The 15,550-nt window shown below is 40.2% G+C and overlaps 8 non-coding genes across 8 annotated transcripts; 5 read left to right on the top strand and 3 right to left on the bottom strand.

The window, feature by feature from the left end:
• The first annotated feature begins 6,378 nt into the window (after window positions 1-6,378).
• On the top strand, window positions 6,379-6,450 carry trnac-gca (transfer RNA cysteine (anticodon GCA)). The gene has a single exon. It is a non-coding gene; the product is annotated as a tRNA-Cys (tRNA).
• A 1,428-nt stretch (window positions 6,451-7,878) lies between these two features.
• Window positions 7,879-7,950, top strand: trnac-gca (transfer RNA cysteine (anticodon GCA)). Its single transcript has one exon. It is a non-coding gene; the product is annotated as a tRNA-Cys (tRNA).
• Window positions 7,951-10,666: 2,716 nt separating this feature from the next.
• On the top strand, window positions 10,667-10,738 carry trnac-gca (transfer RNA cysteine (anticodon GCA)). Its single transcript has one exon. It is a non-coding gene; the product is annotated as a tRNA-Cys (tRNA).
• Window positions 10,739-11,242: 504 nt separating this feature from the next.
• trnac-gca (transfer RNA cysteine (anticodon GCA)) lies at window positions 11,243-11,314 on the top strand. The gene has a single exon. It is a non-coding gene; the product is annotated as a tRNA-Cys (tRNA).
• A 338-nt stretch (window positions 11,315-11,652) lies between these two features.
• Window positions 11,653-11,724, top strand: trnac-gca (transfer RNA cysteine (anticodon GCA)). Its single transcript has one exon. It is a non-coding gene; the product is annotated as a tRNA-Cys (tRNA).
• A 1,297-nt stretch (window positions 11,725-13,021) lies between these two features.
• On the bottom strand, window positions 13,022-13,093 carry trnac-gca (transfer RNA cysteine (anticodon GCA)). Its single transcript has one exon. It is a non-coding gene; the product is annotated as a tRNA-Cys (tRNA).
• An 862-nt stretch (window positions 13,094-13,955) lies between these two features.
• Window positions 13,956-14,027, bottom strand: trnac-gca (transfer RNA cysteine (anticodon GCA)). The gene has a single exon. It is a non-coding gene; the product is annotated as a tRNA-Cys (tRNA).
• A 611-nt stretch (window positions 14,028-14,638) lies between these two features.
• trnac-gca (transfer RNA cysteine (anticodon GCA)) lies at window positions 14,639-14,710 on the bottom strand. The gene has a single exon. It is a non-coding gene; the product is annotated as a tRNA-Cys (tRNA).
• Window positions 14,711-15,550: the final 840 nt, after the last annotated feature.

Genomic DNA, 15,550 nt, shown 5'->3' with positions numbered 1-15,550 from the left:
ACGATAAAACCTATTTAAAAAGTGAGCCACAAATCATTTCCTGTCATTTCCTTTCCGATCTACTCTGTTTAAACCAATACAACAACATCCAATCAAGTTACCGGAGAGAACCATGAAGAACTAATGTTAACAGAGATGCAACAACTTCCATATTCAACATTTGAATTTGCACTGAGAATCCTTCAGTCGAGGCTGATCTTGACTAGTCAGCTAGCTAATGCTTAGTTAACTTTAGCTTAACTGCTGACTTGTTTAGGACTCGAACTCAAAGGTTAGGACTTCCTTTGGTGGCCACAGTTTTTGCCCCAGGAGGCTGAAATTTGGCATGGAGGTCAAAGGTGTGTGAAGGTGTGTGTTTGCGTTCATGCCAATTTGGATAAAGGGGGCATGACAGTGGGAGTGGGCTGTAACAAAAAGTACGTAACTTTTGAGTGGATTCACGTAACGTGACCAAACTCTTTTGTCGTAGACTCTTGTGGGGGAACATCACTGGTCTCAGCAGAGAGCTCTTGTCTCAGTAGTCTGCCTTTCAGAACTCATGAACAGTTTGTTCCTTCTCTATACTTTAGACCTCCCACCCCCATAAGTCATTAAAGGGTGTCTCAATTAATTTTGAGGGTTTTTAGTTTTTTTTTATATCATTGTGTAGATTCCCAGAAGTGTTCCTCATGTACACAAATCCGAACATTTAAATTTTGGTCAAAATACGTAGGTTTTTGGGGTCAAAATGGTATTTTTCCAAGCCATCCTAAAACCTTTTCACCACTTGACGTGACAACCATGAGAGCTGGTGATCATTGAACAGTGGAGACACTAGCAAAGACTTTTCAGTGAGTTTTATTATGTTTCTGTTGAGTTTGAAGTGAGTTTTACAGACAAGCTCATCTTAGTTCAGTAAAAGAGAGAAACTTAAATTCAGAAGGTGTACAGTTTATTATTGACAACTGGTGTAAGAATATTTTATTTTTTGATGTTTTTGTGAGTTTATCTAGTTTTTCATAGTGTAAGAGCTAAGAGCTTGTGAAAGTTGCAAAGTCACCGCTCATATACGTCTTCCAGCTGAGACTATGAGAGGATCGGACTCCTTTGTGTGTGGGGAGGGGAGGGGAGCGGAGGGAGGGAGACTGGGGCACCAGCGTTATGTCACTGCTTTTGGTAATGGCTGAGTGAGTGTTTCCATTTGAGAAACCCGGAAAAGAATGGCGCTGCGGTCGCCCTTTAAACATTTCTTGCAAACTCTTGTGGGAGCCGTGATTGGTCTCAACAGAGTTCCCTTTATCATTGGTGTGATTTAGTCCCACTCCTGGTACATTAGCCACACAGGTCCAGTTGTTATTTGTGTGTGTGTGTGCACACATGGTTGCATGCGCATGCGTACATCGCAATAGCGAATTTCAATAGATAAGTCAACTGAGAACCAATTATATAAACTTGAGTTGACATGACTTGAATGCAAAGACTTACAAAACTTACTTCTGACAATGACTTGGTCCCACTTCTTTCCCCAAACACAATTTAACCCTAATATGGACGTACTCTTCGTACAGTAACCATGTTAAGATGGAGCATAGATAAATATGGTTTTAATGTGTTTCAGACTGATCTAATTTCAGAAGCTACATTGAGTTTTGAGCAACAAAGACACTTTTTCCCTCTGACCAGACAACCAATACAGAAGCAATCAAAGGAGGTTTCACGTTTAGTTAAAAGAAGTAAGAGTGGCTAATATTGGGTTAGTTCAAGTCAGACTATCTGTCTGTTTTGGTTCCTTTGAAGGCTGCATCGTCCCAATCATTTTCATTCCTCTCATTTACTTCTGTCTCCTCTCTTTTCAATCTCCTCTCCTCTCCCTTCACGATTTCCCTTTCAAACCTCACCGGGCATGTGTGTGAGAGTGTTAATTAACTTCCTGTCCAATATCCTGATCTAATTAATAGAGTGAATTTCTTTCCTCCTCTCCCCTTGCCAACTTCCTCCGTCACTGTAGCCAGTTGCAGGATGAGGCAAACAGCCGCTGTGCTCCCAACCAGAGTTCAAACTCAGGTCACAAGCTCAACACACGACCTCTGCAACTCATTCTGCCGCTGTCTCGCCAGCCTCTCTGAATCAGGGCATATTAGATCTGTCATGGATCTTCTAGCAAAGATTATCTCTGATAAATCCCACAGGATCAATGACAGAGAACCTTTGGTTTTAGCGTCTAGGTTTATTGACACCCCACCAACCACTGCAGGGAGACGCTTATCACTTCAGAGAATCCTACATTATTTACACAAGCGGGGTTACATTTGAGGCCAGTGATGTCATGATAAACAATAACATGGGGGAACTATGCCCTGAAACAAGTGATCCCGATGCAAACAATCACTAATTGACACAAATATCTATTATATTTTCAGAAAAGCTTTACTTTTTGAGTTTAAGTTTGAAAACAAAAACAGCCAGATGCACTTTACTTTGAAATTACATTTTTCTAAACTTAAACAAAATTTAAACAAAACAAAAGTAGCTTTTTAAACAATTCTGTCACACTGTCACAATTTTTCTTTCTTTACATTTCAGTTTGTCTACCTGATGATGGACTTATGTATACAAATGCTTTTATGTAATTAGCTAGACTGCTTTCAAAAGTTTAAATTGTACGTTATGCTTTACTTTAGTTGGAAAAAGTCTGAAATCACTTCTACTTTTTATTAAGTAGCAAGGCTTTGATTGGCTGACCCTCATTAATATTCTCAGCAGATTTTGCAGACATTGCAGACATGGCCCTATATGAAACATATGATAGCTCATAATTCGCTTGCTTTTAGCACAGTTGTTGCAGTGCCTGGCCACATTTACAGAGCCAGACTACCGTTAGACGGCTTGTGCAACACAAAACATCTTTTTACACTAAAGGAACTAAAATAAGAATCGTCCGCCTGTCAAATTCTTACTCCACTACTTACTTACTTTCTTCCATTCAACAGTTAACTTAGCAAACCTTTAGAGTGCTGCAGGGATAACTTATTTTTTTTTGGCCAATCCAGAAATTAGCATCCCATTCAGCCACTTTTATGAGCTACCTTTTTTAAGACATGTTAAAGCTTCAAAATTCACGAATAGTATATTTACTTTATATTGCACTTTATGTTGTACAAAACACAAAAATCTCTTAAACTTGCGTTACAGATCTTATTTCAGGCAAATGACTAAAAACCCACTGATTTTGAGACAAGGGAACTGGAAGTGCTAATATGCTAATTGTTTACTTACCAATCTTGAGGAAATGTTGCGAGTTCAGTGTCAAACTTCTTCCCTTTACTCGCTAAGAGCTGTCTCCTGCAGTAGAAAGTTGAGTCTTGTCTGTCTTCTATCTTTCTTTGCTCCTAAACATGGTTTCTTGTCCTTGACATTATGTCAGAACTGTTATTTCCTCACTTTCTGTTCATCATAGTTAATTTTTGAATGTCTTCAACTTAAATTCTTACATATTGCTCCTACAGTTTTCTTCTTATTTACAGTATATCATGATAGTGTAAAGACTAACTATTCGATTGTAGTGTAGAAAATGATGCAGGAATGAATTTGGTGTTACTGTGATGCTTGTGCACTGCTTTCAATTCACATCGTAGAAAGTGTAGAAAAGGTGTTACTCTAAATAGGAAGAGATTCACAGTGTTATCATCTTAAACAAAGTAGATCCAAACTGAGGCTTTGAAAGCTCCTGATACGGTTAGACTGCAGTGACATTTAGATGAGCTTTGGTGCCAAAATTCAACATCTTAAAAAAAAAAAAAAAATACATGTATTCACTTCATTCTTGTTCAGGACTCTAAAAGAGCATTTAGATGATTACAAGACACTACACATTTCTCCCTGGAAGTCAGACTAATGAAATTCTTTGTCGATTACCAGCTGCAACATGCAGACACCCCCGCCGATTCAGTGTTTGGAGACAGAAACAGTGAACAGGCGGTGTCTGAGATACAGTTGGCCTTTACACTGAAAGGGTAATAAATTCATGAAGAAAACCTAAGTGTATGACGTAATGAATAGCTGGACAAAGTTAATACAATTTCATTCTGCATTGTCTCAACTTGCTGCTGAAATCGAGAGGAAATTTTGGTAACACTTCCTATGAAGGTTGTGTCTATAATTCATTATGAGCACATTCAAAAGAAGTTACTGTATAATGCATTTGTAAGAATTTATACAACTCTTAATAAATGTTTAGAATCATGCACGACAACTTATAACAAGATTTATAAAGTATTGTTAGTGGTGGACATTATGTATTCAGCATTCATAATGCTTTATAGCTCCATGCTAACTTTAGCTGGTTATAAAGTCACATAGAGAATCATCATGTAAGTTTCTGAAATGGAATAATGTCTTATAAACATCAATAACAAAAGGGACCCGAAATTGTAAATCAAGTGCAAGGAGGGAAACACCACCAGATATTACTCACACTCACAATTTGGCAAAGTTTCTTGCTTGCACTTTACTATTCTTGGTGCCATTGTAACTACTCCATTGTTTACTCCAACTAAGTTTTCCTGCAGTCATTGTAGCTGGTGGATTCCAAAGCATACTGCTCACTTTACTTTTGAAAAGGTGTATGTATATATGCTGAGATCATTGATTGATGTTGCATCAGTGAGGTTTTGGGGATCTCGAACCATCCCACCATATGTGGGATTGATCAGAGCCCTGCCTGGGAGGTAGTGGAAGTAAAACCTCTTCGATCCAAGTTTATCCAACCTATGCTTACATAACTGTGCAATTTAAATTCACACATTACATTATGTATGGATGGATATGTAATTATTGATGCAAAATAATCTAGCCAGCGTTGTCCTTCAGATTCAGTAACACTTTCACTGAAGGTAATTTCTATAAGGCATTAGAAGCACGTTCATGAGACATTATAATGCACTTATAAGGCTAAAATAAGTAAGCTGACATCCATAATTATATATCCATCTATAGATAATGTACTGCATGAATTTATGTCACAAAATTATGTAAGTGTAGGTTGGGGAAACTTGGATCTAAATAGCTTTCCTTCTCCTACATCCTTTGCAAGGGCCTGATCGATTAACCTGGCACGCCAGATGGTTTGTTACACAATTTTGTTACACAAACAAACACATATTTGTTACACAAACCATCTGGGAGGCCATTCATAGAAACTATCTGGAAAAGGGCAGGTGCTTTAGAAAAAATCTCTGGCAGGTGATTGGATGAACCATCTGTCATGTCTAACATGGGATAACTTCAACTAATCAGATCAGCTCACTCAGCTTACCTTGATCAATCCTATTCGAGTCCCAAAAACCTTACCAATCCAACATCAATCAACAATCTGAGCATGTGCATCACCAAGTATATGAACCCTTTCAAAATAAAGTGAGCTGTAAGCTTTGGAATCCACCAGCGTGTATGACCACTGGAAAAGGTAGTTAAGTAAACAATGGAGTAGTTACAATGAAACCAAGAATAGTAAAGTTCAAGTAAAAAACTTATAGTGTGCCAAATAGTGTGTATGAGTAATATCTGGTGGTGTTTCCCTCTCTGCTCTTGAGTCAGATTTTACAGATTTTATTCCATTTTTGGCCCTCATATTGTATTTGAACTTGGTGTTAATCAAACACTGAGTGTGATCCGGAAAAACATGGCTGCCCATTGGCATTGTTGTGGCTCTGTGAATCACTTCACAGTTTCTTTCTCAAAGAACGCTTTGATGAGATGGTAAGCAAATGAGGACTGAGCACTGAGTCTAGTGAAGGCGTGAGGGAGGAAAAGGGGAGGAGGGGGGAGGATGCTGGGAGGAGAGGAGAGGAAAGGGAGGGAGGGCAGAATCACGGCTGTATTGTTGTGTGTTTTCCCACCGTCAACAGCAGAGGAAGTGGAACGAAGCAGCTAAATATACAAACAGCACAATGAGCCAGTGAGCGTGGAGCAGCTGTGGAACATGGCTGTCACCAAGTTCAGGAGTGTGAAACACTGAGGACCGCCTTTTATTAATACAGGAAGAGCTGATGGAGAGTACACACAGCTTGTCAGATATACCCCCACATGCAGACAGTCAACGCAGACAGTCACACACCTCACAGCTTCATGGTACAAACACAGTCTGCCAGGGTCAGGAAGAACATATCAACAGCTGTACATGATGAGCTGCAAAAGTGTTTTGTGGGGGTCACAGACCTGAATCATGTGGTTGGTGCTTTTGCCCAGAGGAAAAACAGCATAACTTCTGTTTTAATATATGTCAACTGACTGTTTTCATATGATGATGTTTATTCCTGGTTTAATGAGCAGTGCACCAGTTTGTCTGAAGCTAAAATCGGTATTAGCTGATCAATAACTATGATTCCAGTGTTATTGTTAGGGGGTATAGCTCAGTGGTAGAGCATTTGACTGCAGATCAAGAGGTCCCCAGTTCAACTCTGGGTGCCCCCTACATGTAGAAGTCTTTGTTTTTGAAAATGGATGTCTTTGAACCCCACTTTCATGTATGGGACTTGGGATGGAGTCTGACTCACTGTATGAAGGCTGTAAGGATAAGCCTGGCTTTGGACGCCTGTTTTCTGGCACCATATGCTATATCCACTGTCCACCCAAGTCACGACAGGAAAAAACAACAACCTCCAAGCTAATAACTAGATTCGTCGACTATATGATTAGATGTCTACACCCTTGCTAGTCGGCACCAGAAATACTAATCATTTAATCTATTTATCAATATTTCATTCATGCATGATGCCAGTTATCTGTTGCCTCTACGACTTCATGCAGCCGCCCACCAGTAGTCGGTGCAGCGGCACTGTCAGACAGCACCCTCTCTCACCCAGTGTGTATGCCCCGATCGCCCAGGCAACCCTGGATATTTATATCAGCGAAGTCAAACAGATGACGGATCGTAAAACCAGCGCAGTTTGGCAGTGTTTTAATCTAGAAAATGGAAATTATGTTGAATGCAAAATGTGACAGAATAAGCTGATATATATTCAATCGACTAGAGAAACGTGCAGCTGCTCCTGCTGCTGCTAGCACTGCTAACATTAGCCACACTGTGTGGCAGGCTGGCAGCTAATGTCAGCCCTGGGTCCTTTACCCACAGACACTGTCATGCTCTTCGTTCTGAGAAGCTGTCCCCCAGTATTACCCAGTTAATGGTTTGCTCTTCTGTCAGTTCTTGCATGTGTGGGGGTATAGCTCAATGGTAGGGCATTTGACTACAGATCAAGCAGTCCCCAGTTTAAATCTGGGTTGCTTCTATGTAGGAAGTATGGCTTCACCTTTAATTCCAGCAATTCTTCCACTGGTCTGATTGATGATATAGCATCATGTGAATGTCCAGTCATTTGTTGACTGGGAAAGCTGGAGTTCCTACTGCAAAATATGCTGTTCTTACTGCACTCACTGATGTTACTCTATGTAAGAAACAACTATAGCCTCCACCTCTAGATAGCTATGTTTTGGCCAACAAAGTAATAACTACAGGCTAGTGCGGTGTACATGGCAGTACGGGTGTAAGCATCAGAAGCTTGTGCACGATGTTTGTGGACAATGCATCATAATACATGCACTTCCAGCATGACTCTAGCACTGAGGAATTTATTACTTCCCCTGGTTACATTTACCGTCAAGACTGACTGGACATCCACGTGAAAAGTGCCAAACATTCCCTTTAAGTAAGTGAGGGGTTTGTGTAGATGGGAAAATTGCTTATTGATGAAATTCAGTGCAATGAATTCAGGTTGACCAGCTACATTGCCTAAAATAAGAAAGAAAATAAGAAATCTTTGAATCAAATGCGGGCACAGACCTGGATTTCAGTACATGTATTGAATGTTTTCATGACTGATGAACACATCTATCTCTAGAGGGGGTATAGCTCAGTGGTAGAGCATTTGACTGCAGATCAAGAGGTCCCTAGTTCAAATCTGGGTGCCCCCTGTGTTCTCTTCTTGTCTTAATTCAAGCATTCATGTACTGCTCTGACGTCAGTGAACATATTCCCATGTCTAAGGCAACAGCAATGTCAAGGATATAGAGAATACTTTAATGAAGAGCAATAACGCACAGATCAATTGGTGTACATCTAAGAATGCTAATGTTAGCTGAGCTAGCTCTACCATATAAACTTCCACAAAAAGCAACATGAAAAACAGTGGCTCACATTTTTTAACTGGCTTAAAATGAGGCTTAACATTCACACAGTTTCTCTTAACTGTCCCTCAGTATTACAACATTAATATCACCCCGACCTTGTTGATTAGTTCATCAGTTGCATAAAAAAAAAAAAACTACAGAATGTTTCTTTGTCATGTTAAATATAAGGCAACACATTTAAAAACTGTCACATTATCACAAAACCCATAACTATATAAACTAACATATCGCCACATGAAAAACACATAAAAGGGGCATGTGTTAATCACTACTGAAAATGTTGAAATGAACTGAATTTACTGTAAAACACTTAAGTATTTTACTTTGAAAACTATCTGTCTGAATTAATAAGGTCTGAATTGCTTATAAGAGAGATACAAGGACATTTATGTCTATTATTTGCTTCCATAAATTTTCAGACATAAGTGAAAACTCATATTTCACATTGGATGTTTTTGTAGATTTTGCACAAAGTACAACAGTTTCCCTGGATGTAAATCATTTAAAAAAAGGGACACAGCAAAAACTGTTGGTGACAGGACGCCCTGCGCCCTGGAACAGCAGGAAAGGTCTGGACTTAACGTACAGTACCTTAGCTAATATGACATTACGTAGCACTGGTATATTGTGTGTGTGTGTGTGTGTGTGTGTGTGTGTGTGTGTGTGTGTGTGTGTGTGTGTGTGTGTGTGTGTGTGTGTGTCCGGTTTCCCCCTGTCCAGGTCATGTGGGAATTGGACCTCTTGGCCAGGGGAAAAAACAGGAAGAAATGCAGCAGACGTTTTTTCCTCATTACTGTGGCAACAGCGGATGCAGTTGTGATGTTGTTATGACTTTATATGGACCTGTACAGTAGCATGACTGGATTAGTGATAAACACATGACAGCATGACTGGACAACATCGTCCTCATCTCTATTGACATACAGTTTATGCGCCTTTAAAGGACTGGTCCCTTGACCGCAGCACATACAAACAGTTTTCATCACAGGAGGCTTCACGTCACCATCATCATCGCCGCTATCATCGTCCTTTTTATATCCATTTAATCCCTCCTTCATCACCTTTTTATTATCCTCATCTACTCTTCCTCTTTGTCTCCATCCAAATCTCTCTCCTCCTCTTCTTCTTCTGCTTCACTTGCTGCAGCATATTAAAGCAAAGTATATCTAATCTACCCAGATTATATATATTTCACTTAGATTTCCTTTCTAAATCCCATTACCATTGCTTCTGCTTTGGCCTAACGTAGGCCTTGAAAGCATATGACAGGGATCATCGACTGGCAGCCTGCGGGCAACATCCAACCCGCCAAAGCTTCCCGTCTGGCCCGTAGAATGGTCACTGATGAAAGTATTGCAACATTATGAACTGGGTTTCTGTGGTGAATTCTTAGAAAATGGAGTATTAATTCACTGCTAATGCAAACTGAACATTTCACACTGCTGCAGCTTCAAATTAAAATCATTTAACTGAAGAAACATGAACAACGTGACTTTTGTTTTGAAGTTGTCACAGGAAATACAATACGCTTAGCACTCAGCACTATTGTTCATCAAAAGTGCGTCTATAAAACAATGGTTATTTTCAGCATTTTTTTTGACAGTGGATCAGTTGAGTGGAACAGTGAGGAGCAGCCACAGTGAGCTTTAGCATATAACATTAATTCAGTAAGAAACTGAAAATATTATTGAAGTCTGGCCCCCAGTTTCTGCTCAGAAAAGTTCCGGCCCTTGGACAAATGTAGTTGAAGAATCTTGTCATAAGAGGTCAGCTGGATCTTATGATAACTTATCAAACGTGCTGCCCTGTTCTAACCTGATGATAACGTACTTGATCTGAGTGAGTGATCTGATCACAAGTGGACACTTCTGAATTCAGGTCTGAACGCATTCAGAATGCATTTCTGATCAGATTGCTCAGACCACATTTGGAGGTGTTCTGGGTCACGTGTGACCACGTTCTTTCAGCAGTGTCCTGGGCCACACAGCACAGGTAAAATATGACGCTCACTGTGGGCTGATGGAAGAGTTTAGCGTGGCGCTGAACTGAAAAAAAAGGAGGGCACGAATAAACAGCCTAATGGACATTCAACCGACAAAACAGCTTAAGTGTTAATTTGCATATAGAGTGGAGAAATTAGATCCAATCACAAGTGGTCCCTCAAGACACATCTGGAGAAACATTGTACTGCTAGGTGTGAACTCACGTACTCTGTTGACTTGTGATCAGATTACCAGGGATCCATGTTAACACCAGATCTGAACAGCACCCTTCTCTCTCCCTGCTCTTTTGTGACAACCAAAACACTCATGCTGTTTCTAAAGCCGCCCACCTGCTGAACCAAACTACTCGCAGCAGGACGATCAGTGGATACCGGCGGTCACATTTCTTCACTGCTGATGTTTCCGCTGTGCTGGGTTAATGAGGTAACGGAGCTAATCCTTGTGTCTGCATCCGTGATCATACACCCCAATAATTCAAAATTTTCATCAAGTGTCTAGAGGGTATAGCTCAGTGGTAGAGCATTTGACTGCAGATCAAGAGGTCCCCAGTTCAAATCTGGGTGCCCCCTGTAATTCCTTTGTTACTGAAAAGCCCTCGTTGCTGCTCAGGAAGTGACAGCTTTGAAACCCACATGTGAGTTCAAACTGGGATGACTGGGTCCACGGTGTCCACCTCTGTGGACTTCACAAAAACACATGTGTATACACAGGCACCACATAGAGCTGAACTGTCCAGTACAACCAGCTGAAGTGATGTATCTACAACTGTAGTGATATCCATTGCATCTGCAAATATCATGGGATCGTCGAGATGATTCCAGATCACATTATGCATCTACTTAACAAAAAAACCCCACTCCTTTGTATTCGTATTTCAAAATCCAATCATTTTCTCTTTCCACAAAATATGACCTGTGCTGTACTTATGTCAGCTTGATTCAACCAATAATATCATGCCATCCATCCCTCAATCAGTACAGAGCTAAGATTCATTAGTCAGTTAGGTAATAACAGCATGGTATGGCCAGTTATGATACACAGACTTTTCAATGAGGATTGCCAGTGTTTATAGAGGGGGTATAGCTCAGTGGTAGAGCATTTGACTGCAGATCAAGAGGTCCCCAGTTCAACTCTGGGTGCCCCCTCAAATGTTAATGTTTCTCTTTATCTGCCCAGTGGACTCATTTGATGTTCTTGGAGACATTTCAACAGAAGATGAAACATCTTTAAGAACTTCAATCAAATCCACCTAATGTACAGCTTCGAGAGAACACCATGACTTAGAGTCTTCATGTTTGTGCCTCTGAAAATCATCATCAGTGTTCACCATCTTCACATTAACCTAGGTTGACCACAGCAGGTGTCCTCTATCCTGTATGATCCATGTTAGTTTTGGATCAGATGTGGTTACAGACCTGGATTTTATTCATGTGATGGATGCTCAATCAAACAATAAGGAAAAATAGATACACAGCACTTTCAGGGGGGTATAGCTCAGTGGTAGAGCATTTGACTGCAGATCAAGAGGTCCCCAGTTCAACTCTGGGTGCCCCCTACACAGGAAGTGTGGTTTCATCTTTATTCATCAACATCTCACCTACTTTTCTGACACTGACACAAATCCCATATGCAGGCCAGCTGGACTGTCCAGAACGCACTGCCTGGCCAAAAGAAAAGTCGCACACTCGAATGTTTTGTTGGATGCATCACTTCGTCCACCTCACTTCTTACCCTGATGCCCCCATCACTCTGGAGCAGGGCAAATCTGGACTCATCCTTTTTCCATTGTTCCAGAGTCCAATCTTTATGCTCTCTAGCAACCTGAAGCCTTTTTTTTCCCAATTACCCTCAGTGATAAGTGGTTTTCTACACAGCTGTTTAGTCCCAATCCCTTCAGTTCTCTTCACACTGTGTGTGGAAATGCTCTTACTTTCACTGTTAAACATAGTGGAAGGATCTTACCTGTTTGCTTAGTTAAATCCAGGTGGCGACTTTTTGTTGGCCAGGCAGTGTATAAATGAAGAGCAAGTACACACACACTTAGGTTTGTTTTTAACACCAAGGCAAATGGTAGCTGAAGTAGCAGTGCAATATAAAACTCCATGAAAAAACTGTTATTTGCATCCATCTCCTCTTATTGTTGTTTGTTGGCTTCAAATGAGGGTTAACAATCACACGGTTTCTCTTGACTGTCTCTCAGTATTACCCAATTAATAGTTTGCTCATCAATGGAGACTTGCATGGGTGGGGGTGTAGCTCAGTGGTACAGCATTTGACTGCAGATCAGTGACACTGGAACTGAACATTTACCTTTAAATCAACACCACTTCATCAAGTGGTCAAATGCCTGGTTTTCTGGTTAAAAAGCAGTATAACGTTTATTTCTTAACCAATCTTAATGAGTGCTGTTCAAGACTTTAAGATGACACCATGTAAATCATAAACCTTTGAACATGACACCACTAACTGAGATCAGTTGAGAAATAAATGTTATAGTGCTTTTTATCCAGAAAAAATGCAGCTCCCTCCAAAATATGTATTTGTTCACAGGTCAGTGTTGAACAAAAATGGTAGCAACTACAACATACAAGCCCGAGGCCAATAGGGCATTTATGTATATGTCTATGTCTGTGGTCCAGAACATGATGAATTCCAGCTGCTCAGTCCAGTTTTCCTGAGAGATCTGACAAGCAGAACTATCTTTATTCTTTACACCAAGGATGAGCGACTGGCATTTCTTCATTCATGTGCTCATCAAGGTGTGGACCCTCTACCTGGCTTTCATTGTTACCTGTTAGCAGATGAGTGAAAGAACTATGTTTTAATTAAAAGGGAAGGGACCATTACTCAGTAGGGGGCACCCAGATTTGAACTGGGGACCTCTTGATCTGCAGTCAAATGCTCTACCACTGAGCTATACCCCCATACACAAACACGCCAGTATGCTCATTCATCAGCAAAGCACTGCTCGTACCCACAAGCACTGCACACTACACAGTTTCTGGAACTTTTTGGGGGGCAGGAATTCCACAACCAGGTTGAGCGAAGGTTTGTTTCTCATCAACCACAAGCATGGACCATTTTAATCTCTAAGATGACCTACAGTATCTGCACCTACTTGTTGTTTTACTGCTTATAACTCAACTCAGCATGAGTCCAACATGTATGGTCCATGGTGATATTAAAAAAAATGATTTTTCAGAGCTGGAAATCAGTGTCCAACTCGGATTTGAGGGTCAAGTATAATTATAAACGATTATTATAAGTTCCAGTAAGTCTAGAGGGCAATACATCACTTTTTCTCCACTGTAAGGGCACTCTAGAGGGCACTTTATCACATTTTGTTCACTGGAAATGCAGTCTAGATGGTCTTTAGCATGTTATCTTGGACATTGGGGGAATCAATTGCATTTGCCTACATTAGGGGAATCCAAAAGGACATTTTTACTACATCTTTTCAAACAAACCAATCACCGCAGCATCATAGGCCAAACCGTTAAAAAGACTATTTCCAACATGGCGGAAAAGTAGCCATTTTGATCTTGGGGCTCTCAAAATATATACTGCATTTTTGCAAGGGCCAAGGGGGCAAAAAAGCCTTTTTTTTAACCTGCATGATGAAAAAAAACAACAAATGAACATCTGCTTTCCACATTTTGTTAGAAAGTACCCAAGTGACCAGGTTTTTATTTCTGAACATAAATCCTGAACAGTTTAAAGACTTATACTTGAAGGTGTGGCTCAAAGATAACCATTTTCATAAAAAACAAAAGAGCAGGTTACAGTAGGGGGCACCCAGAGTTGAACTGGGGACCTCTTGATCTGCAGTCAAATGCTCTACCACTGAGCTATACCCCCTCTATAAACTCTCTGAACACTCATTGAAAAGTCTGTGTATCATAACTGGCCATACCATGCTGTTATTAACTGACTGACTAATGAATCTTAGCTCTGTACTGATTGATTGAGGGATGGATGGCATGAAATTATTGGTTGGTTCAAGCTGACATAAGTACAGTACAGGTCATATTTTGTTCTTCAGAAAGAGAAAATTATATAGGAATACAAATGAGTGGTTCTTTTTGTTAAATAGATGCATTATACGATGAGGATGTGATCTCGAAAGATTAAAAAGGCGTTTTTCATTTCATCTCTGATCCCAGGATATTTATGGATGCAGTGGATATCACTAAATTCATTTTCATCAGATCCATCAAAAAGCTGGTAACAGCCACTGTTTTGTGGTGCATTTAAAACCAATTTTTAAGTAAACATAGGTTGTAGATACATCATTTCAGCTGATTGTACAGGACAGTTCATCTCTACGTGGTGCCTGTGTATTCACATGTGTTTTTGTGAAAGCCTATGGACACAGCGGGTCCAGTCAGCCCAGTTCAAACTCACATGTGGGTTTCAAAGCTGTCACTTCCTGTACAGCAACAAGGGCTTTTCAGTAACAAAGGAATGACAGGGGGCACCCAGAGTTGAACTGGGGACCTCTTGATCTGCAGTCAAATGCTCTACCACTGAGCTATACCCCCTCCTCTCATGTACTGCGTTATATTTGTTGACCTCCAATCATCAGTTCAAGATTGTGATGAACCACTTCACTGTTGAACCATCAATAAACAATAAATCGACACACAGAAACAGTCAGTTGACTGATGTTAAAACAGAAGCTCTCATTTTCTCCCTTTAAGCAAGCATTAGCCACTTCACTGCAAGTTCAGTATGTTCAATATATTCATCTCATCATGTATTCACCATCCAGTCACCCTGGTTCAGTTATACCTTCAGCATTAGTAAGAAAGTCTTATATATGTTTAATATGTAGGTCTTTACGTCTTTATATGTTTCATAAGCTGTTGCTGTGGGAATATAGCTTTGATTGAAGGGGAAAACACATTTGGTATTGTTTGGTATAAGAAAAAAATCTGTTTTTTTTTAAAATAATGATTAAGCAATTAATCGATTGTGCTCATAATTTGCAACCCTCCTTTTCATGTAATGTTTTTGCAAGTAAAATTATTGCATACCAGAACTCTGACATCGTAGAGATTTTTGCTGTTGCATGTCAGAATATTTGTCGGAATACGTAAAGAAAACATTCCAACTTTCAATGTTATTGTCACCAGAAGAGTTCAGGACTCTCATGACAGTTGGAAGAGAGGAAAAAGAAAGACTGACAGCAAATATGTGTGTCAGCAAGACAGACGTTTGACCTTTGACCTCCTTTAGTGTCTAATAACATCTGACATGAAAGAGGAAAAGGACCTGACACACGTTAGGAACTCCTGCAGCCACCCACACATGCAAACACAAGAACATATAAGAACACACATAAAACACCCATAACCTGTGTACCAAAGCAGATACAGCGC

Source organism: Lutjanus erythropterus, chromosome 3, assembly GCF_056507025.1.
Source record: "Lutjanus erythropterus isolate fLutEry1 chromosome 3, fLutEry1.hap2, whole genome shotgun sequence".
In the NCBI taxonomy this organism is placed as follows: domain Eukaryota; kingdom Metazoa; phylum Chordata; class Actinopteri; order Lutjaniformes; family Lutjanidae; genus Lutjanus; species Lutjanus erythropterus.
This window is presented reverse-complemented; position numbering and strand designations above follow the sequence as displayed.